This window comes from Balaenoptera physalus, assembly GCF_965194825.1.
Source record: "Balaenoptera physalus genome assembly, chromosome: 12".
In the NCBI taxonomy this organism is placed as follows: Eukaryota; Metazoa; Chordata; class Mammalia; order Artiodactyla; family Balaenopteridae; genus Balaenoptera; species Balaenoptera physalus.
In genome coordinates, this window is record NC_138897.1 from 95,941,436 (window position 1) to 95,966,445 (window position 25,010).

The 25,010-nt window shown below is 48.6% G+C and overlaps 2 protein-coding genes and 1 pseudogene across 6 annotated transcripts in view; all 3 read right to left on the reverse strand.

Moving 5' to 3' along the window:
• Positions 1–14,585, reverse strand: part of LOC309640086 (uncharacterized protein) — a 36,394-nt gene extending 21,809 nt beyond the window's left edge. The window contains exon 1 of one of the 2 annotated variants that reach the window (XR_014252003.1): positions 14,414–14,585. The gene's annotated coding sequence lies outside the window, so the exon portion shown is untranslated. The remainder of the gene's footprint in view (positions 1–14,413) is intronic. The other variant, XR_014252004.1, reaches the window with a different exon arrangement.
• On the reverse strand, positions 767–7,837 carry LOC309640063 (sec1 family domain-containing protein 1 pseudogene; annotated as a pseudogene). The gene is made up of 2 exons (XR_014268577.1): positions 5,745–7,837; positions 767–5,354 (listed from the first exon to the last, which is right to left on the reverse strand). The product of XR_014268577.1 is annotated as a sec1 family domain-containing protein 1 pseudogene (transcript).
• An 800-nt stretch (positions 14,586–15,385) lies between the features above and the next one.
• Positions 15,386–25,010, reverse strand: part of LOC309639896 (uncharacterized protein) — a 28,581-nt gene continuing 18,956 nt past the window's right edge. Inside the window, exons 5-8 of one of the 3 annotated variants that reach the window (XM_082417757.1) lie at positions 20,415–20,484; positions 17,365–17,510; positions 16,251–16,377; positions 15,386–16,118 (exon numbers count right to left, since the gene is read on the reverse strand). The gene's annotated coding sequence lies outside the window, so the exon portion shown is untranslated. Of the gene's footprint in view, positions 16,119–16,250; positions 19,258–20,414; positions 20,485–25,010 lie in introns of those variants that run through there. The other 2 variants (XR_014251912.1, XR_014251913.1) reach the window with 2 other exon arrangements.

Sequence of the window (25,010 nt, forward strand, 5' to 3'; positions counted from 1 at the left end):
GTTCCATGAGATAAAGTGTGGAGACTTTGACAAGCTGAGGGAACTTGCGCGCCACGAAACCTCGTGACCACTGCGCACGTCTGTGTCCCCTCTGCCCCCCCCCCACCGAGCGCTCAGAGCTGAGCTGGGGGCCGGGGGTGTCAGTGTGTCGTTCCCCTGGGCAGCAGTGCAGCACCAGCGCACCTGCCCCAGGACCATCTCTGCAGCTGGCGTCTTGCTGCTGCTCTTCCACTGTGGGGTCAGATACTTACAGCACTTGAATAAACAGTGGACAACGTCCTTCATTCTTTACACTGCTGAGAGCCTCACGGGAACATCACCTGGAGATTAAAATGTGCCTGGACCCCCTGACTTACGGGCGGAGTCATCAGACCCTGGAGCAAGTGATGGTGGTGCTTCGCCTGGGGTTCCCTCGACCACTTCCGAGAGCCCCGACCTGTGCGCTCCCTCCAGGGCGTCTCACACCCACCTCCACACCTGTCCAGGTACGGACCGCTGGGCATCCTGGCCAGTACTGTGGAGGGGTGGGGGGCTCCTGGGGGTTCTCAGCAAGGAGATGGGGAGCTGGATGTGAGAGGGATGGGAGAAGAGCAGGCTTGGGGGAGCAGGTGGGGACGGAGTGTGCTGGCGGGAGCGAATAATCCCCACATTAGGCCATCAACACCGTCTCTCACCGCGAATCTCACACTCGGCCACGAACGGCTTCATCCACTCCGGCTCTTTCCACTGGTCCCTCCCAGAGGGGAGCTGGGAGCCCTGTGAACATGGGAAAGTCTGCATCTGCGTGGACTTAACTCAAGCGCTCCATGGAAATTTCCACGTTTCCTGTCTCTGAGGACATTTTTTGAAGCCCTTCCAGCTGCTGAGCCAGAGAGATTGGTCAGGACCAAGTGCGGAGAGCCCCCGGCCCAGGTGAGAAAGGGGCCCGTCAGGCAGGTGACCCGCAGCTCTGAGCTGGGAGGTGGGGCTCCAGGATCACACCTGCTGCCCAGCGTTTACCTGAGAGGAGAGACAGCGGAGGGATGGTGGTCTCCTCATCCCAGGGCAGGTGCGGTTTATTTGAATTTGGGGAAGTTATATGCACGGTGACTGGGACAGTGTCTCACCTCCTGCGATGCTCTGACTTTGGGAAGGCTCGTCCCCAGATCACTGCTGTTCTCCCGGGAAACGTGAGGATATGACTGTGAAATGCTTGGGTTGAGGAGAAACCGAGTCCCGAGGTATTACAACAACTCCAGGTGGGGAAGATGTGGTTTCCCAAAGCAAAATCGAGGTTTGTGTTGGAAGCAGAGGGAACAAACGACACTCAAAACAGCACACGTGCGACGCAGGCCGCTTGTGTCCACAGCGATCGCCACGGTTTCCACTTGACCACGGCCGGAGGTTGACACAGGTCTGTGAGCACAGGTGAACCCGCCCCCTGGGGTCCCTGACGACGGCCCCTTAGAAAGCAGCTCTGAACTCTGGTCCCGCCTGGCCGGGCGTGGCCTGTGCTGTGGGACGTGTCACGTGGAGGTGTCCCCACGCCGGGCGAGCCCTTTGTTAAACCACAGAAGAGGAAGTAGGACACCACCACGCCTGGAGGTGTCCTGGGGATACGAGGAGCCAAAGATGGGAGCCATCAGCGTCAGGTCAGGAATTAGTTCTGACGCGTCACCAGCCACTGTTAGGAGGACCCGTTAAAGCTGAACAGGAATCAAAGGGTGACCTGCCAGGAGGGGAATAAAAACCCTGACGACAAAGCGGAGGCTGTGCAGGGTCCCGCCGCGTCAGCACGAGCTGCAACTCACAAACTGCAGTTGGCAGGAGGCGAGCTGGGTCCAGGGAGGCACGGACAGCCGTTTGGAGAGCTCCTCCTGGCTGGTTTTTTTTCCAAGTTGTGACAGCTGTTTCATGAACTATGCAGCATGAAGAAGTCGGCAGCAGCGATATAAAATGTGTTTCCTTTTCTGTTGTCAACAAGCTTTTGATACGCAATGTAGTTTCTTCTCCCAGCACAAAAACAATTGATGCTTGGAATGGATTTTTGTTCCTTGGAACTGAGCTGTCATCTCCTGGCAGCATTTGGCATCAAAATATCTACAGTCACCAGTTTCAGGGTTTGACTGCATCTCCACGAAGACAGATAGGTTGCGCCGTTTCAGTACCACCTTCTTCGGTCCTCGCATCACAAACTGTGATCCTGCGTTCGTGACTCGTGGCAGCAATGCCCGAGCTGGCAGGAGCTGAGGCCATCCTTGCAAAAACTTTCCGCTGTTTGATATACTGTAGGGGGTTAAGGTTGCATCCTGCGTCAGTTACAGCTTTTTTGTATGGCTTCAAATCAACCTCAGAAACTACTTACTGTGCGCTTACATAACAGATAAGAAATGCCTCATTTTATCTTCTGGAGTTCCTGCATCAAGGTCTGGTGTTACATCTTGAAGAAATTTATCCAGAGTAGTTTGCTCACTATTTTTTCTTTACAGTCAAAATACACATCCAGTTTTCTTGCCTTTATATGTCCTAAGACAGAAGTGCCAACATTTTATGGAGATCAATAAGGTTTTTTTTCCCCTCCGAAGAGTTCTGGCAAAGAACCAAAAGCTGATGTTAGCTGAGCGATGTTGTCAGAAAGCATCCTTATGGCCCCTTCATCTCCCCGTCTGGTTCCCGCAGTGCTTCTAAGACGTTTGACCTCATCTTTCTGTGCTCTGTAAGATTCCAGTTCTTGCTGAACTGATCCTGAAACCTCTGGGGATGGACTTCCTTTACGTTTCTGCCAAAATTTATCAACTGGAGTTAGATCATAAGACTTCTTGTTTTTTCTCTAGACCAAACTAGCACCAGCCGGGGAATTTTTCACTCCCAAAGATTCTTCCAGATTAAATCTATGTATGTGGAAATCTAGTACATCATGCACCTAGTACTGATATGTCCAAATATGGTGTAAAGGAGTTCCCAAATCTATGTTTCTGTCAACAGGACTGATGAAGCCTTTGGAAGCTGAAGTGGCCAGCTCCCCAGGGCATCACTTGTAGACAGACTGCTTCTGGCATCTCTTAGATGTTCCTTAAGTTTCTTATCTGGTTTCATTGCTACCATTTCTGTTGCAGTTCCTGCTGAATATCTGGTTATAGGAACAGTACCCAGTGTAACAGAAAAGCAGAAGAGGTTGTCGACATTCCGGTCCATAACAGTTTCCATTTCCACGTCTGTGATATCTGGACTGTTAATGGCACAATATGAAACATTTCCTTATTTTGATTGCATCATACAAGCATATCATTTTCCAAAGTAATAAAATTGAGATACTGATCAAAAACTTTGGCTACTTGTGTAACTTCAGAGCTGCTACTTCTGCATTTGCAATATTTTCCAGTTTACTCCTTGAAAGAGCAGAAATAAAATTTAAATAAGATGATTCATAGGGTTGATTTCAAAGATCTAGAGTACTGGTTTATTATAAAAGGATACAAACTCAGGAACAGCCAGATGGAAGAGACGTGTAAGGTAAGGTATGGGGAAGGGGCACAGAGCTTCCACCCCTTCCCCAAGTGCACGTCTCCCCAAATCCCCAAGTGTCCACCAACCCAGAAGCTCCCACCCACCTTTACTACTTTCCTCCTGCTTAGAACTCATCTCCCTGGGCCAGGCCCTCCAACCCTCCCCTGGCACCCCGTCCCTCCTGCCCTGCAGAGACCTGGGCCTCCTCACCTCCACCTGCCTCCCCTCCACGGGCTTCTCATCAGCAGTGCCTGAGAAACGTCCATCCACACTGAAAACGTTACTTCTCTGCCACACTCACCCCTTAGCTACAGGCTACACTTCGTTCTCCACTCACAGAGAACCTTCCAGGGAAGAGCGTGCAGCAGGAGAAGGTTTTCACGTAGCATCTAAAGTGTTTCTCCTTCTGGTGTTGCTGTCGCTGTGGTCACCCCACCCACCCAGGTGGGCTGCGTGCAGGGGCTCAGGGGAGCTTCACAGGCGGTGCCCCGTCCACGTGCCCATCCTCCTCCTAATAGACCCCCCCCACCGTGTTTAGGAGCAAACCCCATGCGGCATACTGAGAGTAAGAATTTCTTGTTATTTATCTGCAATTAAATTTGCTAAATGTGACAATTCTGCCTGGAATGACTTGGGTATGTGCCTGTGATGTCCAGCTGTGTGTTTAGACGTGTACTTTGGACCCTGACCTGCGTGTGTCTTTATAGAAGAGGTTTCTGTAAAGTGAACTATCACTCCCCAGCTGGGGGTCTTCTCCCAGCCCAGGGTCTCTGGTTGGCAGGTGTGCGGGACCCTGTGGGCTGTGGGGAGAGCAGGTGGCATGGGGGTCACGCGGTCCTCTGTCTTCCAGCACACACCTGGGGAGATGCTGACACGGGTCCACGAGGGACGTGTAAGAGGGTGTTCTCTGAGCGTGCATGTGGTGGCCGGAGTTGGAGGCTTCCTGGGAACGTGGAGGGAAAACGTGGTGGGTGCCCGCCTCGGAGCAGGATGCAGCCCGAAAACAAGGCAGGCACTGTGCACTTAGCAACATGAGCATCTGGTCAAAACATAATTATTTGTAAAAAATGAGAATTGTCATAAACAGAATGAAATATATAACACAATGCCATCAGTGTGTATTTAAATATATGCCCACAAAACAGCAGTGCACATTTTGCAAGACCACATTAAAGAAAAAAGATAGTCATTAAACACAGATCAAGGAATTTCTAAAAATAAATCTTACGACAAAGTCTCAATAAACATACTCAAATAAATAAGGTAAAAATTCAATAAAAATAAAAAAGATACTAGTAAACACAGTTTTATGATTTCATAAGAGCAGGAGAGGAATGGACTAAAGGGGAATAAAAATAATAATAAAACCAGATGGAATCCATGTGCAGACCAATGACACGTACTGTGTGTAGTGTGATTAGTTCACCCCATTTGTCTTGAGGTCCGATAAAGAAGATAAAGATGGAAGCAGTGAAAGAGGGGCTGTTAGACCCACGGAGGCTCCTCCAAGGTGGACATCCCCTTCTCTGTCCCCGTCCCCAGTAAAGGACATCCTGGCCCTGCCCCTCCACCAGTCATTGTGAATCGGGGAGCCCAACTGTTTCAATATTTGCCCAAGGCAGACATTTTTTAAACATAATTCTCCTGGGATGAAATCATTAATTTAAAAGGGGAACTCATGTGTTCTGAAGGCAAGGATAAATTAGCTGGGAATTATTCACTTGTAGATCATCTTAGTACATGGAAGAAAACACGAGACACTGTAAAGCTCATGCACGGATAAGACTACTGATGCATTCCGAGATTCACCTTGTACTTGGATGTCTGTGTCCACTCTACCTGCTGTTTTGATTGAATTTTTGTGATCTCTGCTCTGCCAGTGAGAGATAATGCACGTGCGTTTCACAAGATGGGAGATTCAGGGGCCATTCTCACCCAGACACGTGCCCAGGGAGGAAGGTGCCAGCAAACAAGGCCAAGTTTTAAAAGCTTTCCATTTGTTTAGTTGTGTAAGTGATGCACGCTGATGGCAGGGAGAGGCGATCAGAAGACACAGGGCGTCAAAGAAAGAAAGTACAGTCATCCACATTCTATCATCAGGAAAATCATCGTTAACATTAATACTGTATGTTTTCCATTTTTTGGAACTTTGTCTAAAATAAGGCACACATATAATGCACATAATATGTTTAACCTCATTGATACCTAAGTGGGACCATATTAGAAATGCCATTTCGTCACCTACCGCCATCCCTCACCATACTACAGAGACCACTGCACATAAATAATGCAGATCTGGACGACCATCTTATTCTGCAGAGTGTCCCACTGACGCTGTCCTGAAGTTCTCTGGACAGTTCCCTCTTTTGGTCCCTCAGGATTCCGGAGGCTTCGGTATCACGCACGGAGATGTAATGAGTGTCCTGGGTTGCAGTTTGCCCTTAGCACAAGCCCCGGCAGTGGGTATGCACTGTGCACACAGAAAGGGAAACTAAGACACCAGGTTCCTTAGCTGGAATGCTGTGGGGCGGGGGGAGGAACACGAAAGGGGGGATCCTGCAAGCCGTAACGTGTCAGGGAGACGGCAGAGGAGACGGAGACCAAGAAAGGGCACTAACTACAAGAGCGTTTCTGAACTACTACTGGGCTCACCCTGACCCATGCCTATGGGCTCTGTTACTCATCAGCACACCGAAGGCTTTGAAGACTGTGCCCAGGGTAGACCGGTGCCCAGGTCCCAGGCCGACTGATGGTTAGAGCACACGAGGGACAGACACACATAGCACTTCCAAGGCTTTGGAACGGAAACTGAACCACAGCCCATGCAACGAAGGCAGGGACTTGCTGCATGTGCCTAACCAGGTCAACTGTCCGCTAACACAAGCCTTCCCCTTAGAATTTAAGCAAGATCCAGAGTCATGTAATGTAATATTTAAACTGTTCAGGATACAATCTGAAATTATATGCCATTAGGGAACCAGAACCGGGACTTCTCTGGTGGTCCAGTGGGTAAGTCTCTGTGCTCCCAATGTAGGGAGCCCAGGTTCAATACCTGGTCGGGGAACTAGATCCCGCATGCATGCCGCAACTAAGATCCCAAATGCTGCAACTACGACCCAGCACAGCCTAAATGAATAATAAATAAATAAATAAAGATTAAAAAAATAAATAAAAAGAACAGAACCATCTCAATATCTTGCAAGAGGGAATTCCAAATAAGAGACACCAACTCCAGGTGACACAGATGTTGGAATTAGTGGACAAACCTTTAAAACAACTGTTATAACTATGCTCCAAGAAGAAACATGAGCAGTCTTTAAACAAATGGAAAGAAAGAGATTCAGATAAGAAGTAGAAGATAAAAAAGGAACAAATGAAAATTTAGAGCTGAAATATACAATAAGGAAAAGACAAAATACTGTCTGGTCTCAGAAGCAGAATGGAGTTTACAAAGGAAAATGTCAGTGCCTTGATAACAGATTAATAAAAACTATCCATTCTGAGAAACTAGGAAAATAATACTGAAAAACCGGAACAGAGACTCAGAGACTGTGGGACAATACAAATACAAACAAACGAAAGCCCAGCATTCATGTCACCAGAATTCCAGAAAGAGAGGAAGAGTGTGATGAAGGAAATAATTGCTAACACGTCCCAATTTGCGAAAACACAAAGTTATGTATTCAAACAACCAAGTGACCCCCAAACAGGATAAATTCAGAAAGAGTCATGTGTACACATATCAGAATCAAACTGCTGAGAAGCAAACACAAAGAATAACCTTGAAATAACCGTGAGGACATTCCACGCACTGTTTCCCTGCGTGTGTGTCATTGTGTGGAATGTCCTCACGGTTCTCATGAGAAGACATAAAATTAGACGATAGCAGAACACTCAGTGGTTCCGGGGCTCAAAGAAATGGAGTCCACCAGAGTTCCACATCCGGTGATACACCCTTCAGTAAAGGTGATGCTGAGACCTTCTCAGAAGCAGGAAACCAGACGTGTCGCCAGCAGACCTGCTGTGAAAGAAAAGATGCGGCACCTCCGCAGGCCGCAGAGAAAGAGACCAGAGGAAACCCAGGACTTCACAAGGGGAGGAGAAACAGCAGAAAAGGTTAAGTATCTGGGTCCTCAGAATAGGCTGTTTTTCTCTCTTCAGTTCTTTAAAAGATGAAACTTCTGGTTTCAGCTCTGACATTCCAGAACTTGGAAGCTTTCTCTTTCATCCACAACCAGGAAAAGCTGAACAAACTAAAAATCAACTTTGCTTGGAGACATCGGAGAAGTGAGGTCTCGTGACAGACCACCACCTCAAATCTGGAGACGGGGGACGCAGAGGGTCAGGCCAGGACCTGCGCACCTGGGGCAGCAGCTGGCAGGAACACCTTGGTGACACTGACCCATGGCGGAGCCTGAGTGAGGACCCGCATGAGGGCGAGAAGCTCCTGGTGGCCGCAGGGTCGGGGGGTGCCCACGCCGTCCTGGGTTTTATCTCCAGGAGCCCCACCAGGTTCTCCCCGGGAAGACCCAGGAAGATCCCAGTGGCTCAGGCAGAGGGAGGGAAGAGGAGTCCCTGTGAATGTGCCCAGAGGCTTCTCCGTAGCAAAGGGGCTGCTCTCCGGGTGGGAGTTTTCCAAAGCTCAGTCCTGAGGCCTCTCCTGGCCTGGAGAAAGGGTTGCCCCACTGCAGTCCCTCCAACTTTTGTCTCACCTGAGAGGGGAGAGGAATCCATCCCCCTGGAGGAGCACGCGTGGAGGACGTGGCCCAGGGACTCAGAGATGAGTGATGAAAGAGAGATTTCACCATAAGATTGTAGATCAGTTTCCTCCCCCAAACCTACAACCACACCAGCAGGGCTCTGGTGTAACATCCGTGATTAGGGCTGATAGAGCTGCAGGACCCAGCAGCTCTGTGGAGGAGCACGTGGGGAAGCCCAAGTCCAGGGGACCCCAGACAAACGCATGAGGGGAACATGTAGCCTCTGACACCTGCGGCCACAGCAAAGCTCACCCAGAGCCCGTTCCTACCCAGATGGACATGGAAGCTCCCACTAACGGCCTGCTCACACCCGGTCCTATCACCTAATGCAACACGTCCTGCTTCCAACAGAGACACATGACAGTGAGTGTATCACTGTCTGATGGGGTTTATAAGGTACGTAGATGTAATTCACAGGACAGCTGTAACACAATGTGGGAAGGTAAGGGGGCCTAGATCAGCTACTGTTCCTACGTTCCATATGAAATCATAAAATATCAGTGTTAGGTCGACTGTGAAAAGTTAAGTAAGTGCATTTTAACCCCTAGAGCAACCACACACAGACACACACACACACACACAACTATACAAGGGGTATACTAAAAATTCAACAGATAAATTAAAATACTAAAAAATAGATAAATTGAAATAGAACACTAAAAAAAAAAAATCGTATGTTATAAAAGGGGCCAGAAAAGGGACAGAGAGGAATTAAGAACAGAGGCAGCAAACAGAGAAAAAACTAATAAATGATTAGATATAATTCAGACACATCAATAGTTATGTTAAATATAAATAGCCTAAAACAGGGTTCAGTGCACTACAGCCTTTGGGCCAAATTCAGTTTAGCGCCTGCTTTAGTAAATAAAGTTTTACTGGAACACAGCTATTACCATTATCTGCATAATGTCTCTGGTACTTTTGTGCCTAAAATGAAGAACGGAAGAGCTGCAGTGGAGACCCAATTTACTATCTGTCCCATTAGTCAAATACTGTCAGAATATTTTTTGAAAAAACCCATGCATACAAAAATTATGTGCTGTCTGCAAGAAACCCACTTTAAATACATTATTCAAAGAAAGATAAGCTAAAATGATGAAAAAAGATATACTATGGAACATAAATCAAATGAAATCTAAAGAACCTATATTATTATCAAAGTAGACTTCAAGGCAAGGAACTATACCAACTATTTAAAGAAAAATACCAAGTGTGCACAGTCCCTTCCAGGAAATAGAAGAAAACATTTAGCAACTGGCTTTAGAAGCCAGCATTTCTACTCTGATACCAGAATCATGCAACCACAAGACAAGAAAACTAGGGAACAATATCCCTTATGTACACAGACACAAAATCATCACTGAAATATTTTTTAATTGAATCATGAAAAAAATAAAATTTAATATTACACAAAGAATTGTAGTTTATCCCAGGCATATATGCCTAGTTCAATATTCAAAAATCAATCAACAACAGGCATCACATTAACAGATTGAGAAAAAAACAAAACAAAAACACATGATTATATCAAAAACACAGAAAGAACATTCGACAGAATTCAATATATCTATATGATAAAAACTCTCAGCAAACAAGGATTAGAGGGAGCTTCCTTAACTGGATAGTGGTCACCACACACACACGCGCACGTGCACACACACACACACACACACACGTCTAAGTTATGCCTAGTTGTGCAAGACTGAATATTCCCCCTAGACTGTAGCACAGTGAAGATGTCCACTCTGACCCCTCCTATCAAACACTGTCTGGACGTCCTAGGGAGGGCACTGGGCAAGAAAGAGCAATAAAAGTCATATATGTTGAAACAGAAGAAATAAAACTGTCTCCATTTGTAGACAACATGATTCTCTATGAAGAATGTCTCAATAAATCTACCAAAAGAAAAAGAAAAAGGAAAAACCCTCTGGTAACTAATAAATGAGTCTTACATGGTCTTAGTATACAGGTTAACAGACAAAAATGAATCACGTTTCTATGTACAAGAAGTACAAATCTTCACCACAAAATACAATTACAATCGGTCAAAACACATTGCAGGATCTGTAATCTGAACACAAAACACTGACACAACAAATTAAAGAGGATCTAAGTAAATGGAGAGACATACTGTGGTCATGTATTTGAGGTTTCAGGAGTTAGAGTATCAGTTCTTCCCAAAATGATCTCTATGTATAATGCAATACAACAAAAATTGTAGCAAGATTTATTTGTAGATAGGGACAAGATGATTCTAAAATTATATGAAAAGGCAAATGAGGTAGAACAGCCAGAATAATTTTGAGAAAGAAAAAAAGTTAAGAGGAACGTCCTCCCTCATTTTAAGAATTCATATAAAGTTAAAGTAACTAAGAGAGTGTGGTATTGATGAAAAAGTGAAAATTTACATCAAGGGAACAGAAAATACAATCTAGAAATAGACCCACAGTAATATTGGAAACTCATTTTTTAACAAGTTGAAAGACTAATTCAGTGGAGTAAATATAGTCTTTTTGTCTAATGGTATTGGAAAGATTGACATCCATATGCAAAACATAAAAAATAAAATAATCATCAAAGGAAGCCTTGTACCTTACACAAAAGCAAACCAAGCACTGGTCAAATGTAAAAAAGGAAAACCATAAAACTCTTAGAAGAAAATGTAGGAGAAAATATTCATGCCATACTTTAGGCAAAGTGTTATGAGATGTAAAACAAAAAGCATGACCTTTAAAAAATAACAATAAATTTACCAAAATTTATCCTTTTGTTCTGCAAAAAAAAAAAAAAATGGCATTAATGGAATAAAAAGACAAGCTACAGACTGGAGAAAATATTTACAAATCACATAAGTGACAAAATATTTGTATCCAGAATATCCAAAGAACTCAAAAGTCAACATTAAAAACAATTCAATAAAACATGGGCAAAAGATGTGAACAGATGCTACAAAAATACTGACAAATATGTGTGTGTATATATCGTATGTCATATATGATACAACATATATGATATGTTCAGGATAAGATTCTCAATATCATTAATCATTAGAAAAATAAAATTCTCAAGTGTGATACAGTTTCACACCTACTAGAATGACAATAAAAAAGATAGTAATAAATGTCAAAAAGTGTGTGGTGAGGATGTAATGCACAGCGTGGTGATAGTTAACAATTCTGTATTGAATGTTTGAAAGTTCCTAAGAGAGTAGATATTTAAAAAAATGTTTAAGAGAGTAGATCTTAAAAGTTCTCATCACATCTCAGTTTGTAACTTTGTAAAGTGATGGATTTTAACTAAACTTACTGTGGTGATCATTCTGTTGTATACCTGAAACTAGTACAAAGTTATGTGTCAATTACATCTCAGTAACACTGGAGGGAATAAAAGAGAGAAGTAGATGAAATAACTTTAATCCTCATGCATTGCTAGTAGGAATGTAAAATGGTACAGCCACTTTGGAAAATAGTCTGTCTTGGTTCATTTGGGCTGCTGTAACAGAACACCATAAACTGGCCAGGTGGCCTATAAAGAGCAGAAATTTATCACGGTTCAGGAGGCTGGGAAGTCCAATATCAAGGTGCTGGCAGATTCAGTGTCTGTTGAGAGCCCAGGTGCTAGTTCATAGCCCTCTTCTCAGGGTGTCCTCACATGGTGGAAGGGGAAGGGAGCTTTCTTGAACCTCTTTTCTAAGGGCACCAATGCCATTCATGAGGGCTCCACCCTCATGACCTAATCAGCCCTCAAAGGCTCCATCTCAAAGTATCATCAACTTGGGTGCTAGGATTTCAACCTTTGATTTTGGGGGGACACAAACATTCAGACCACAACATCGTATGTCAATTTTTTTAATGAATATAAATTTACAATATGATCCAGCAATTCCACTCCTAGGTGTCTGTCTACCCAAGATAAATGAAAGCATTCATGCATACAAAGATTTGTACACAAATGCTCGTAGCATAACATAATAGCCAAAACCCCAAAACATTTAAAATAGCCATAATAGTGAATAAAGAGACAAAATGTGTTATATGTGTTTACTGGCATACTAATTGGCAATAAAAGACCAAAGCACTGAGGCAAGCAACAACGTGGGTGAATCACCAAATCATGATGCTAAGTGAAAGAAGCCAGATGTGAAAGTCCTCCTCAGGTGCCCTTCCGTTCATGTAAAATGTCACGAAAGAAGATCCACAGACACAGACAGTAGACTCCTGGTTGCTAGAAGCTGGGGGGAGAACTGAGTGGAATATTCTGGGGGGCGATGGGAATGTTCTAAAATCTATGGTGATGGTTGTGCAACTCTTTAAATTTACTGAAAACCACTGAGTTGCACATTTAAATAAGCCCATGTTTTGGTACATAAATCATACCCCAAAAAGGTATTTTAAAATACCACTGCTCACCTTATTACAATGGACGAAGACTGACGGGACAGGGTGCGAATCACATCACAGGATGTGAATCAGCCAGAACTCTCACACACGACTAGCAATAGTGTGAAATGGCAGAATTTCAGAAAATAACATGACAGTTTCTTGAAAAGTTAGCACACACATACATACGACCCAATCAATCCACTCCTAGATTCTTACCCACGAGAAATGAAACCAAGTGTCTAAGCAAAAACATGTGCAGGAATATTCACAGTAGCTTTATGTGTAATGAGAGAAAACTGGATGTAACTCAAATGTCCATCAACAGTGGAATGGAAAACAATTTGTGGTCCATGCGTACAGGGAACGACTCAGCAATGAAAAGGATGAGCTAAGCTCTATGCCGCCCCATGAATCTCAAGTCTTTCTGGGTAAAAGAAGCCGGACAAAATGAGTGTAAATAGCAGGATTCCATTTATATAAAATTCTAGAAAGTGGAAATTCTTTACAGTGATAGCCAGCAGGGCTTAGTTGCCGGTCAGGAGGCAGGGGACAAAAGGGAACAAGGAGATTTGGGGTGCTGATATGCTCATTACTGTGACTGTGGTGATGACTTCACAAGGAGACACACATGTCCAAAATGATCAGTAAGTGCCTTTCATCTTGTGCCAATAGTAACTCGGTGAAGCTGCTAAAAGCAGAAATAAAAGCAAAGTGGAAAGTTCAGGGACTCCTCAGAAAGGTCGAGGCCAACCCTGCTGCACCTGACTTCCCCCTCCTTCCACCCGAGTGGCTCCTCCCATCCCGGTCAGCTGACTCCTTCTTCCACCGGTGTCCATAGGGATGCAACGGTTTGTACACAATGTCAGACACGCAGACACACAGCGAAGAGGCCTCCGGTCAGCTGTCTGGAGTCGCACCTGCTAAATGCTGCTCATCGAGCCCCACCTGAGGCCCTGCTCTTCCTAAAGCAGAAGCAGCAGCAAATCCCCGAGACCAGCGTGTGCCAACGTGGCAGGTGTGATTTACAGTTAGTTTATTTTCTTCTCTGTTATTTGCGTTCTTTTATATTTAAAATTTTATTTACTTTTCTTATTGAAGTCTAGTTAATGTACAGTATTATACATTACAGGTGTACAATATAGTGATTCACATTTTTAAAGGTTATACTCCATTTATAGTTATTATAAAATTAAGCTGTATTCTCCGTGCTGTACAATGTATCCTTGTCGCTTCTTTGATACCTGATAGTTTGTACCTGTTACTCCCCGATTCCCTTCCCCATCCCTCTTCCCACTGGTAACCACTAGTTTGTTCTCTATATCTGTGAGTCTGCTTCTTTTTTGTTATATTAACCTTTGCTGTATTTTTTAGAATCCACATATAAGTGATATTAGTATTTGTCTTTCTCTGTCTGACTTAATATACTTAGCATAATGCCCTCTAAGTCCATCCATGTTGCTGCAAATGGCAAAATTTCATTCTTTTTTCTGGCTGAGTAGTATTCCATTCCACATCTTCTTTATCCATTCAACTGTTGATGGACACTTAGGTTGCTTCCACACCCTGGCAACTGTAAATAATGCTGCTATGAACATTGGTGTGCATGTATCTTTTTGAATTAGTGTTTTAGTTTTCAGATATATACCTAGGAGTGGCATTGGTGGGTCACATGGTAGTTGTATTTTTCGTTTTTTGAGAAATTTCCATACTGTTTTCCATAGTGGCTGCACCCATTTACATTCCCACCAGCAGTGTAGGAGGGGTCCCGTTGCCCCACATCCTCACTGTAGTTGGTTAATTTTAGTGAACAGAGAGTTAACCCCACAGAGCAATAAAGCCACGACCTCCCCCCAGACAGAGGCTCCCCTCAGCAGGAACCAGGATTCTCAGCACCTGCTTCCCCTGCCCCAGCCCCCGGGACAGGCCGGTTCCCTGCAGCAGGCCCTGCCCACGGGAAGCGCCCACCCCGCCCCACCGCGCATCTGCCCTGGGGCTCCTCTGTGCGTTCAGCGCTCGGCCTCCACCTGCACTTTCCTCCTCCCAGTGACCAGTCACAGCATCGTGTGCTTCCCATCCTCAGCCCCAGTGAGAGCCCGGAGTCAGCCGGGGCTCCGGCCATGTGTGTCCCTGCGTCACTGTCACCCTGTCACCCCACCCGAGACTAGCAACGTGAATGGGGGATTCCGTGCAGTCAGCCCTGCAGCCAGTCTGTCCTGCAGGAGGTGACATGGGGACAAGCACAGGTGAGAAGGGCCTGCCCTCTGCCAGCCTGTGGTCCAGGTGCAGAGCCAGGGAGACCCCTGTGCGACCTTGCCCTTCAGGGTACAGGACGCAGAGCAGGCTCCGGGGTCCAGGGTTCTCGGTGCCACAGCAGACACCCTCTCTGTCTTAAGGACAAAGGGGAATCATCCTCTGCTCTCAGGGTCCACAGAACTGCCGGGGACCCAGAAAACAGGCCCTTCTCCGGAGGCCGGGCAGCAGGGACCCTGCAGAGGTCACACCCAGGCGCCGCTGCCCATGCACCCCACTGGCCGCCACGTGACCGCTCCAGCTCTGCTCCCTCACTGGAGCCCCTAGTCCTGGAGCAAGCGCCCCACTGCCCAAGCCTGGAGCACCTCCCCACCCCCGGGGGCCAGACATGCAGGAGCCTCATGTCTAAAAGGAGCCGCACGGGGTCCCTGTGAGCGACGAACACGCGGCGTTTAACCTGCCCCCGTCCACGCACGCCTCTGTGGCTGCTGGTCTGAAATGTCTGTAAACACTGCAGTGAAGGCTTTATTCATATACATGTACGCACACACATACACGCAGGTACATCTACTGAACTAATTTCCAGGAACGAAGGCCCCGTCGAGGAGGAGCGTAGATGGGAAGGGGCCAGGCTGCGTCAGGAGGCGCGCTGCAGGCTGAGTGCAGGAAGCTCTGATCGATGACGACACAGTCCTTCCTCCGCGGGCGCCGTGTCCTGTGGGGTGAGGACAGGCTGCTCTGTGAGGGACGCCGCCTCCTGCTCGATGGAGCTCCAGTGAGTCTGCTGCTGAACAAAGGCTAAATTAGAGCCCTGGCTCTTTCTGACTTCAGGGAACATTATGGCAGCCAGTGCCCTAGTTTTTCCACAATTGTACAGAAAAACATTTTTTTGAAAACCGGTGATGGGCTTTTATTCCCTTCCTGTGTCAGTTTAAGGCAGGCTCCTAGCTACCTTCTCCAGGGAAGATCCCGTTATGCCCGAGCTCACAAGGAGAACTGAGGGAAACCAGACTCATGTCCACGGTTCAGCAGGGTGAGCTGGAGCTGATCACCTGCTCCTGACCAGCGCCTGGAGCCCTGCTGGGTGCTTCAGGCTGAAGCCAGGAGGGCCAGTGGCCAGAGAGACTTTATAGGAAAAGGGAGCCAGCGCAGAGACCAGATAAAGAGGAGCGACGTGGACAGGGGACTGGCCCCCATCTGTCACCAGGTGCTGACTGGGTCCCCGTGTGGACTCGGCTCTCTGGGGGAAACAAGACGCAGCGATGCCGGATCCAGACCCTCGGCCGAGACGCACCACGTCCGTGCACCGGAGATCAGGCAGGACGTGCCAGGTTATGCTGCAGCGACAGACAACCCCAGGTCTAGTACTCACCAAAACAGACGCTCACTCGTGCTCATGCTGCGTGTTCGTCTTGTCGTGGCTGTGGATTTGCTCCACGTCATTGTCACTCCAGGACCCAGGCTACCGAGGCAGCTTCTGTCTGGAACGCTGCTGTTCACTGCGGCAGGGAAGAGAGTGACACACTGGTTCCTAAAGCTTCTATCAGAGGGGACACCCGTCACTCCTGTCACATTCCACTGGTGCAAGTTCCAGGACAGAGGCAGGTGACCCCCACTGGACTTGTAGCTGAGAGAGTGTGAGCTCTGGAGATGCTGCAGCCTTCCTGCGTCCATCAGGGAGAGTGTATCTGCGAAGGAAGCTGACCCGGAAGAAGAAACCAGACCGTGAGAGGGAGAGAGGGAAAGTGAGCCCTGATGGCATCACCGGCTCTGAATCCAGCCTTGGAGAGGGCAGCTCTGGCCCTAGACTGTGGAGGAGCTTGAATCTGAAACCCTCCACTTTGCCTAAAGCCGGTTAGAGTTGGGTTTTCTGTCCTGTACAACTAAACGCGTCCTAGCTGCACAGAGCACTTAGGGCTCCGCCTGGCCTTTCTCGGGACACAGGACTGGGCAGGTGGAGACTCCTCTGATGCAGGCTGGCCTCCGCACAGGCAGGGGCCATGGGCCAGCAGGACGGTTAGGGGCTCGGCTCTGGATTCTGACGGCCTGGGGTGAAGCCTGCTTCTCACTTGTGCAAGCTCTACCTCACCTTCTCTATGCCTGAGTCGGGGACATAACAGAACGTACCTCATGGGCTTGCTATGGGATTATGGAAGCCAGACAAGTAAATAGTAAATGCCTGCTGCCTGTCAGTGCTCAAGAAAGGTCAGCGGGGGTGTCTGTGTGTCCCCAGTACCACCCAGGGTCTGGAGTGAGAAGTTTCTCGGGAAATGTGACAAGGCAGCGAGGGGGATCATTTATGAGCTATGACCCACGTGGGGAGGGGGCCTGAGAGAACATGTGGGTGAGGGGGTCTCCCACAGGAGGCAGGTCAGGAACTGAGGACCATGAACAAGTGGGGCTCCTATGGGAAGTGGGGACGGGGGTGCAGACGCTCGCCCGCTGAGCCGCGAGGAGGACAGGCGGGAGAGGCTGGCTGGTGTCACCTGTGCCGGCTTCACATCACGAGGCACAGGTACATGGGTGAGAGCGGGCATGAGATGTTACAGCACAGCGTCCAGTGGAAGAAGCAGGTTATGAAATACCACGTGCCGTATTATCCTATGTTTGGTGAAAGAAAAGTTTTGCATACCTTTGAATACAAACAAAGAAGGAGAACCATCTAAATATTACTGGTGAACATGAATTATTAGTTTTTTCTCTTCTTATTCTATAAATGATTGTTTAGTCTTAATTTCATAATGTCTGAATATTTACCTTGTAAGTATCTGAATAATATATATATAAGTTCTAAAAAGTTATTTTATAGAGAAACAAGTTAAGCCAAAGCAGAAAGGAAAAAAATGACTCAGCTTTCTCAAAGAAATCAACGACAAGACAAAGAAAGACTCTCATTCAGTAAAAAGGAAGAAGGGAGGGGCAGTTATGACAACGGTGACGACGAGGAGGGGTTGATATGAGGGTCATTATGATTGTGGAGAAGATAACGATAACGGTGATGACAACCTCAGTCCCGTCACTCACCAGCGTGTGTCCTTGGACAACGGAATGGACCACTCTGTGCCTCAGTTTCCCCATCCGAAAACTGAGGATAAACTCTCCCCACGTCAGGGTGAGGACTGAGCGACCTGGTCCTGTAATCAGAGCTCCCCAAGCATGGCCGGCACTGAGTGAACATCCTGAAAGCTGGTCTTCTCATCTGCACACTGGCCAGGGGAGATTGGGGGTCTTTCCTGGGCTGGGGTCTCAGAGGGGACAATGACAGAGGCCACTCCTTCCTGGGCTGCCCAGGAAGGGGACGTGCTCACCGGGAGGCTGGTTTGCCCCTGTCAGCTGCAGTGGGGAAGCCCAGTCTGGGTCTATTACACACGCTGTTCTAAGTCCCTGTCCGCATCTTGCTGCAGCAGGAAAATTGTGGAGGTGTAGAGGCTAGATTCTCTGTAAGAAAAGATAATGGAGTCTCCAGCAGGGAGATCAGATGGAGAGTGAGTTCCCTTTAGGAGGTGCCAGCACAGTCGCCTTGTGGGGGAAGACAGGCTTCTCTGCTTTAATCTGATCTCATTCAAATTCAGTATCTCTCAGTTGCCCACGTCACGCGCTTACATCCAGAGCCGGGGGCCCCACGCTGGGGGGGGGAGCAGCACACGCCTGTCAAACCAGAATGATGCCGTGGCCATGTCGTTTCTGTGGGCTGTGATGTGAGGACATTGAGAGACCAGGAATTTCAGGTGATAAACGCCTCCTCCCTGACCCAGTGCCATCATCAGGGTAACAACAGGCTGTCCCTGGACATCCTGGGGGGTTGCTTAGGGCACTAGAGTCTGTCCAACTGGAGACCTGCCTCTGCGGTTCTCAGCGCGGTGCTGCAGGTGGTCAGTGCCAGGAGGGGACAGCAGCAGCGCTGTGAGCGTCGGGAGCTGGGGAGAGATGCTAGCAGGGGCTTCAGGAGAAGGTGGCCCAGAGGGAAGTGTGGAGGGTGAGCGTGTCGACAAAGGCTCAGGGGCAGCGAGGGACATTCTGGGGACAGCTGAGGTGCGGACACAGTCCCAGCGATGGAGAGCAAAGGCTGTCGAGGGAGATCGAGGGCGTGTTGTGCAAAACAGAGAGTGGGTAAGCGCATGGAGGTCAGACCAGGCTGCTGGGTCTGAGCCCAGACTCTGCAGCTCACCACCTGTTCAACATTAGGTGAGTCTCTTAACCTCTCTGTGCCTCAACTTCTTCCTCATTCAAATGGGGATGGCGACACTACCTTATAGACTCGTGATGACGTCAACAGAGTAACAGATTGAAAGCACTTGGAGCAGTGCCAGGACTTGTGAGTGCCACATTCAGCGATGGCGGCGACCATGACGACGACGACGATGATGGTAACGACGGCAGTGATGCTGGTAACGATGGCAGTAATGATAATGGTGGTGACGACGACGATAACAGTGAGGAAAGCACGCAGCCCAGGATGGATATAATGTCTTTCCAGCATCAGACCCTGAGGCTCCCAGAGACTTCTAGAAGCCCCTGATGGTGCTGCTCAGTTCCAGACACATCAGGAAAGAAACACTCTCAGTGACTGAAACAGAGGACCTTTAGCAAAACAGCATTCCTCATAAGAGCAACAGGAAATGCAGTTAAGTAATCAATATTAAATCTCTTTCAGTCTAGGCACAAATAATGAGATTTCATAAAATTATAATTTGAAGTGCAATATACTACAGAATGTCTGACTATCTCTCAAATGTGATTTTCTTCCCTTGTAATTGATTAGTGGGATAGAGTCAACAAGGTATAGTGTTTACAGCTGATCGTGGACAGAAGCGGATGTCCCCAATGTCAGAACACCCCGCTGATGCACAAGTGATACACACCAGGTCACCAACCCGGGGTCACAGCCCGCGGCTGACCCTCTCTGCCCTGTGGAAGGCAAAGGTGCCCACTGCCCGCACACGCTGCCCCGGTTCAATGCTGGTCCCCAGCTAAAAAGCCATTAGCATCTGGTCCATATTGATCTGCAGCCATGGGGGGCTCAGCTGAGCGACCCTCCCTGAGAGAGGCAGGACCACAGGCATCGCATCTGGCCTGGAGCTGGGACTTCTCTTCACCGGATCCAATCTCCCAAACCAGGCTCCCGGGGCTCCTGGATATTTAATTCAGTTGCAAGGTTTTCTGCAGCACGAGGGGAGCAAAGTCAGGCAGGCTTGGGGCATTCCTGTGGTTCTAGGGGCACAAGACACAAAAGCAGCTTTGGGGCCAGCACCCTCGCCTGTGTCTTTGTGGGTCTGTGTTCTCTGTATAAATAGGGATGTTTCCGAATTTGCACATGGGAGTCTGGGTGTGAGCATCTGTGATGTGTGCGTCTAAGTTTGCAGGTGTGTGTCTCCGTCCTTGCACAGGGCATGTGCACGTCTGCCTATCTTGTGACAACGACATGTTTTCTCTGGACAAGTCGTGGCCTCCTGGCCTGGCCTCCCGGCCTGGCCTCCCCTCCGGCCCCTCTTGAGCCCCGCAGCAGGACAGACACGTGAAGGATAAACCAGCTCACCTCACTCCCTGGTTAAGTCCCCCCAAGGCTTGTACATCACCAGGGTTGGCAACTGTGAGGACAGGAACCCCTGCAGCTGGGGGAAGGGGAAAAGGAGCACGTTTCACCGTCCCCGAGCGTTCCTGTGCGCGCAGGTCTGGGCGGGTCCGAGCCTGAGCATCTCCAACCGCCCCAGGTGAAGCCGCCAGGCGGGCGGCCGGGGCGCATGTCAGGAGGCTCTCAGGCCCCTCGTGGGGAGCAAACGCCTGCCCCACACCAGGGCCACTCAGCCAGACCCCGCCGCCGCCGCCGGCCCCGAGAACTGGACCTTCTCTCTCCGCCCTCCCCACCGAGGCCTCGCTCCCCGCCAGCTCCCCCGCCTTCACCGGTTCTGCCGGCTCCACCTCCTCTCTTCCGGGGCAGAGGCTCACGGGAGGCTTCGGATTGGTGGGCCGGGGTCACATGCCTGGGCCCCGCTGCAAGGGAGGCTGGGAAACGGGCCTCTGGTTTCCGCCCTGTGAAGTGAGGCTCGTGATGAGGCAAGTGTCCGCCGGGAAGGGAGGCGTCACAGCCAGCCCGGGGCTGCACGACGTCCACGCCGGCTTCTCCCACAGCCACACCCCGGCCGCAAGACTCACAGGCCCCTCCGTCTTTCATCCTCCCACACACCAGGCCCAGCCCCCCACGTTTCTAGAATTTTCTCCGCCCACCTCTCCAGCCGGGCCTCAGTCCAAATGCCACCTCGTCGGAGAGGCTTCCCCCGACCACTCCAGTCATTCCAGGACAGCACGCCCAGATCCAAGGCCCTCAGCGCTGAGGACGTAGCAGAGATGGTTCACACCTGCCCTCCCCCTTTCAACACAAGGTTATAAAATGTCTTGCTGTTCAGCAGGACAAGCCTTCACTTAGCCAGACTCCGTGACCGGGGGAGATCCTGGCCATCCATGTTCCACACAGTCGCCGGGCTGCTCCCAGAAGGAATGATCTGAGGATAAAACGGATCCTCTTGGTTGAATATGTGTTGTGTGTGTGTGAGTGTGTGTGTGTGAGTGTGTGTGAGTGAGTGTGTGTATGTGTGAGTGTATGTGTGAGTGTGTGTATGAGTGTGTGAGTGTGGGGGCGGGGGGCAGGGGGCCTTCTTCACAAGGCATACCTGAAGTGCTTTCTCTCTGGCGTGGCCAGCACTGGAGAGGGGCTGACCCAGCGTGTGGTCATCGTGTGCAGAGAGAACGGGTACTCAGTGTAGGGAGATCACTGTGTGGATGTCGACCAAGGAACCTTCTTCTAAGCTATGGTACGGCACACAGCGGGATCCTGGCACACACTCATCTAGGTGTTAAATCCAGATACATACACTCAACAACAGGGAGAGGGCAGGTGGAGGGAGAGGGGAAACTATTTAACCCATTTGGGTCATTCCTGTCAACGAGTCTATGTCCCAAATGCAGGAATCAGAGGATGGGGATCTGCTGTCCCCTCATCTGTCTCCAGGGGGTATCTTCACCATTCTGAGATGATTCAGTGTTTAAAATTGTATTCTTCCCTCAAAATGGCCCTACGAACGAGGCATTTATTTCATCTTATGCTCAGCAGAGAAAAAACAAAAACAAAAAACTATATCTGTTCCAATGCTGGACTACTCATGATTTTTAAGAAACTCAATTTAAACCTAAACCCTGTGTTAAGATGTGAATTCTATGTTGTCATTATTTCCGTGGCCCCTGTGTCTTAGGCGGCTCCCCCCACACCATGCTCCATCCTGGGCGCTGAGGGCCCACCAGCTGGGAGTGGAACACGCTTGTGTGGGGTCCTGGCTCCTCCCCTCCCTGGATGTGTGGCCAACTCTGTAAGCTCTCTGTGCCTCAGCTTCCTCGTTGGTGAGTGTGGATGAGAGCAGAACCTACCTCACTGGGAGAGGGTTGAATGAGATAATCCATCCAAGCCGCTTAGCACAATGCCTGTCACCCAGGAGGTGCTCCATAAATGTGTGGTTATTAACTTCACGTTCACAAGATGGACTTTGCAGTAAACGGTGCAGAAATAATTTTGAAATTTGTCATGCTATATTTCAGGGCACTTGTGAATGAAGCACTAGATTTCAAAGGCCTTTATCCCATGCTTTCTCATAACTAGGACCCTGGACTCAAATATTTCTTCATATTAAATGACATTTTTGTTCCTCGCCTGGCTGCCTCAACCCATATTTCTTATCCCCTCAGTCCTAATGCTTAAGCCTAGAGTTTAGAAGAATAACAGGAACTAGAACTATCGTTGTATTATTTGTTCTTTTAGATTAAAATTTATTTTCTGATTCCCTACAATCTTGCCTTTCACACATGCCTGTGGGCCATTAACATTTAGTCAGACCATCCCTTTCATTTCTTCATATCTCCTTCCTCCAGCCTGTCATCTGGAAGGAAACTTGTCATTTTCAGTCAGCTCACATGAGGTGATTTTTAATTTATACCTGAGTGAGAGCTGACATGGCTCAACATTTCCCAGGGTTCCCTCAGGCTCGTGTGTCAGCCAGGATCACCTTCTCCTCCCCTCCGCCCTCCCTCTATTACTTCTCTTTCCCATAGTCACGCAGACAAGGCAAACTACTCAACTGGCCCCAGATGCAGTGGGCCATCCCTCTAGGACTCCTCCAGCCTTACAGCAGGGCGTCTCCCCTTCCCTGGTTTCTGGGTGTACCTCACACTTACTCTGCCACCTCCCACCGTCCAGGACGCCCTGCTCTCTGAGACCTCAGATCTCTCAGGAAGGTCCATCCCCTCCAGCCCACAGGACAGCGCTGCTGCTTCTCCCAGACCCAGGGAGATGCAAGGAGGAGGCCTGCAGCTACGGGACACAGCAGAGGTTCGTCACATTGGACATTGAGAACGCAGCCAGTCTTCTGGGAATCCAACTGATAATGTTTGAGGTGAAGCCCAAATGACCTCCCTCCTGGAATCCACATGTGCAGACCTCCTCTCTGCCCCTCGCTGTCTCTGCCTCCTGGAACCTCTGACACGTGGGTTGACCTGCAGGACGTGCTCTTCCTATTGCTGCTCACACCCAGCCCCCAGGGAGGACCTGGCCCACAACACAGGGTCAGCAGTGTCAGTAGGAAGAGTGACTGTCGGGGAAATTGGGGAGGGGGCCAAGGTCCGGGGTCTGCCATCCACGTCCTGGTCGTGCCCGTCCCTCGGACACAGGCTCAGCGTCGTCCTAAGAACTTGTCGTGGGTCGCCTGTCACAGGACACAGAGGACATTCTGGGATCAGTCCCAGAGCTGGTACAGCTGGTGATGACAAGGGAAGCTGAGAGAAATTCCCTGACTGAATAACGGTGTGTGGTTGAAAGAAAAAATGACCCGCTCCCTGAGAACCTTCAGAAAGTGTGTGAAAAGTACAGAACATAAAGACTAGCTTTCTTAACAAGATAAACCTTCAGATGTATCATTTTCATAGGACACAAAAAGCACAAACATGACAACCTTTTAGAAAATGACATCACTTCAGCACATCACCTATTTTCCAAATCTATTTCCTTTCCTCACCGTTTCTAGGAGGTCGATCTGTTGATTCTTTGCCAAGCTTGCTAAGCCACGGGCAGCATCGCACTCTGTATGCAGGTAATTAGCTCTCAAGATTCTGGTTCACGGTGGTGGTGATTTGGGACTGACTCACCTTGTCCTACAGTCAGGTAAACCCTGACTGTTGGGTCTTCTCTTTTTTGTTCTGCAGGTGCCTGACTTAAGCTTTGATTGCCAAGGCATCCACTTCAAAGAGGCATCAGCTTCAAAGACGGCATCCACTTCAAAGATGGCATCCGCTTCAAAGATGGCATCCACTTCAAAGATGGCATCCACTTCAAAGGTGGCATCCACTGCAAAGGTGGCATCCGCTTCAGAGATGGCTGTCTCAAATAAACACGTTGCCAGCCATAAAGAGCCAGGCTGCCTCCCTCCACTGGACCCCTTTGTTTTAAAGATCTTGGTTGATTTTGATAGCTGACCATTGGGTCACTTGTTTTTTCTCTTCCGGAGCTTTAAATTCCCATTCTTATATTTTAAACTTACAGAGTGAAACCTCAAAACCTTAGGCCCCCACCCTGACCCCAATAAGAGCAGAACCCCAGACCCATGCTCTCTCTCTCTCTCTCTACCCGTGACATCGTGGTGTAGCCCTAGGTGTGCCATGTATTCTCCAGATCCTGTAAGTAATAAACCTTTTGTCCCCAAAGTTCCCTGATGGCCTGAAGGGCATCTTGCAATCATAATAAGAACCACAAGGGCTGGTCCAGCCACAGATTGGTTATTGATAGGCTGAGAGAAGCACACAACACCTACCTTTCAGGATACTGGTGAACACTGCCGACATTCCCAACTGGGCAGCCGCACTCATCCTTCTCACCACACCTTATTTATATTTATCAAACAAGGTCAGCTCCACTCCAACACCTGCACACACCTGGCCTCAGGCAGAGCAACCTTCCAGTCTGTAGAGGCTGAAGGTCAGCTTTTTTCCAGAAACACAACCATCTGTATAGTTTCCTATTGCTGACCTAACAAGTTACCACAAACTTAATGGGTTAGACAACACAAATTTGTTATCGCACAGTTCTGTAGGTCAG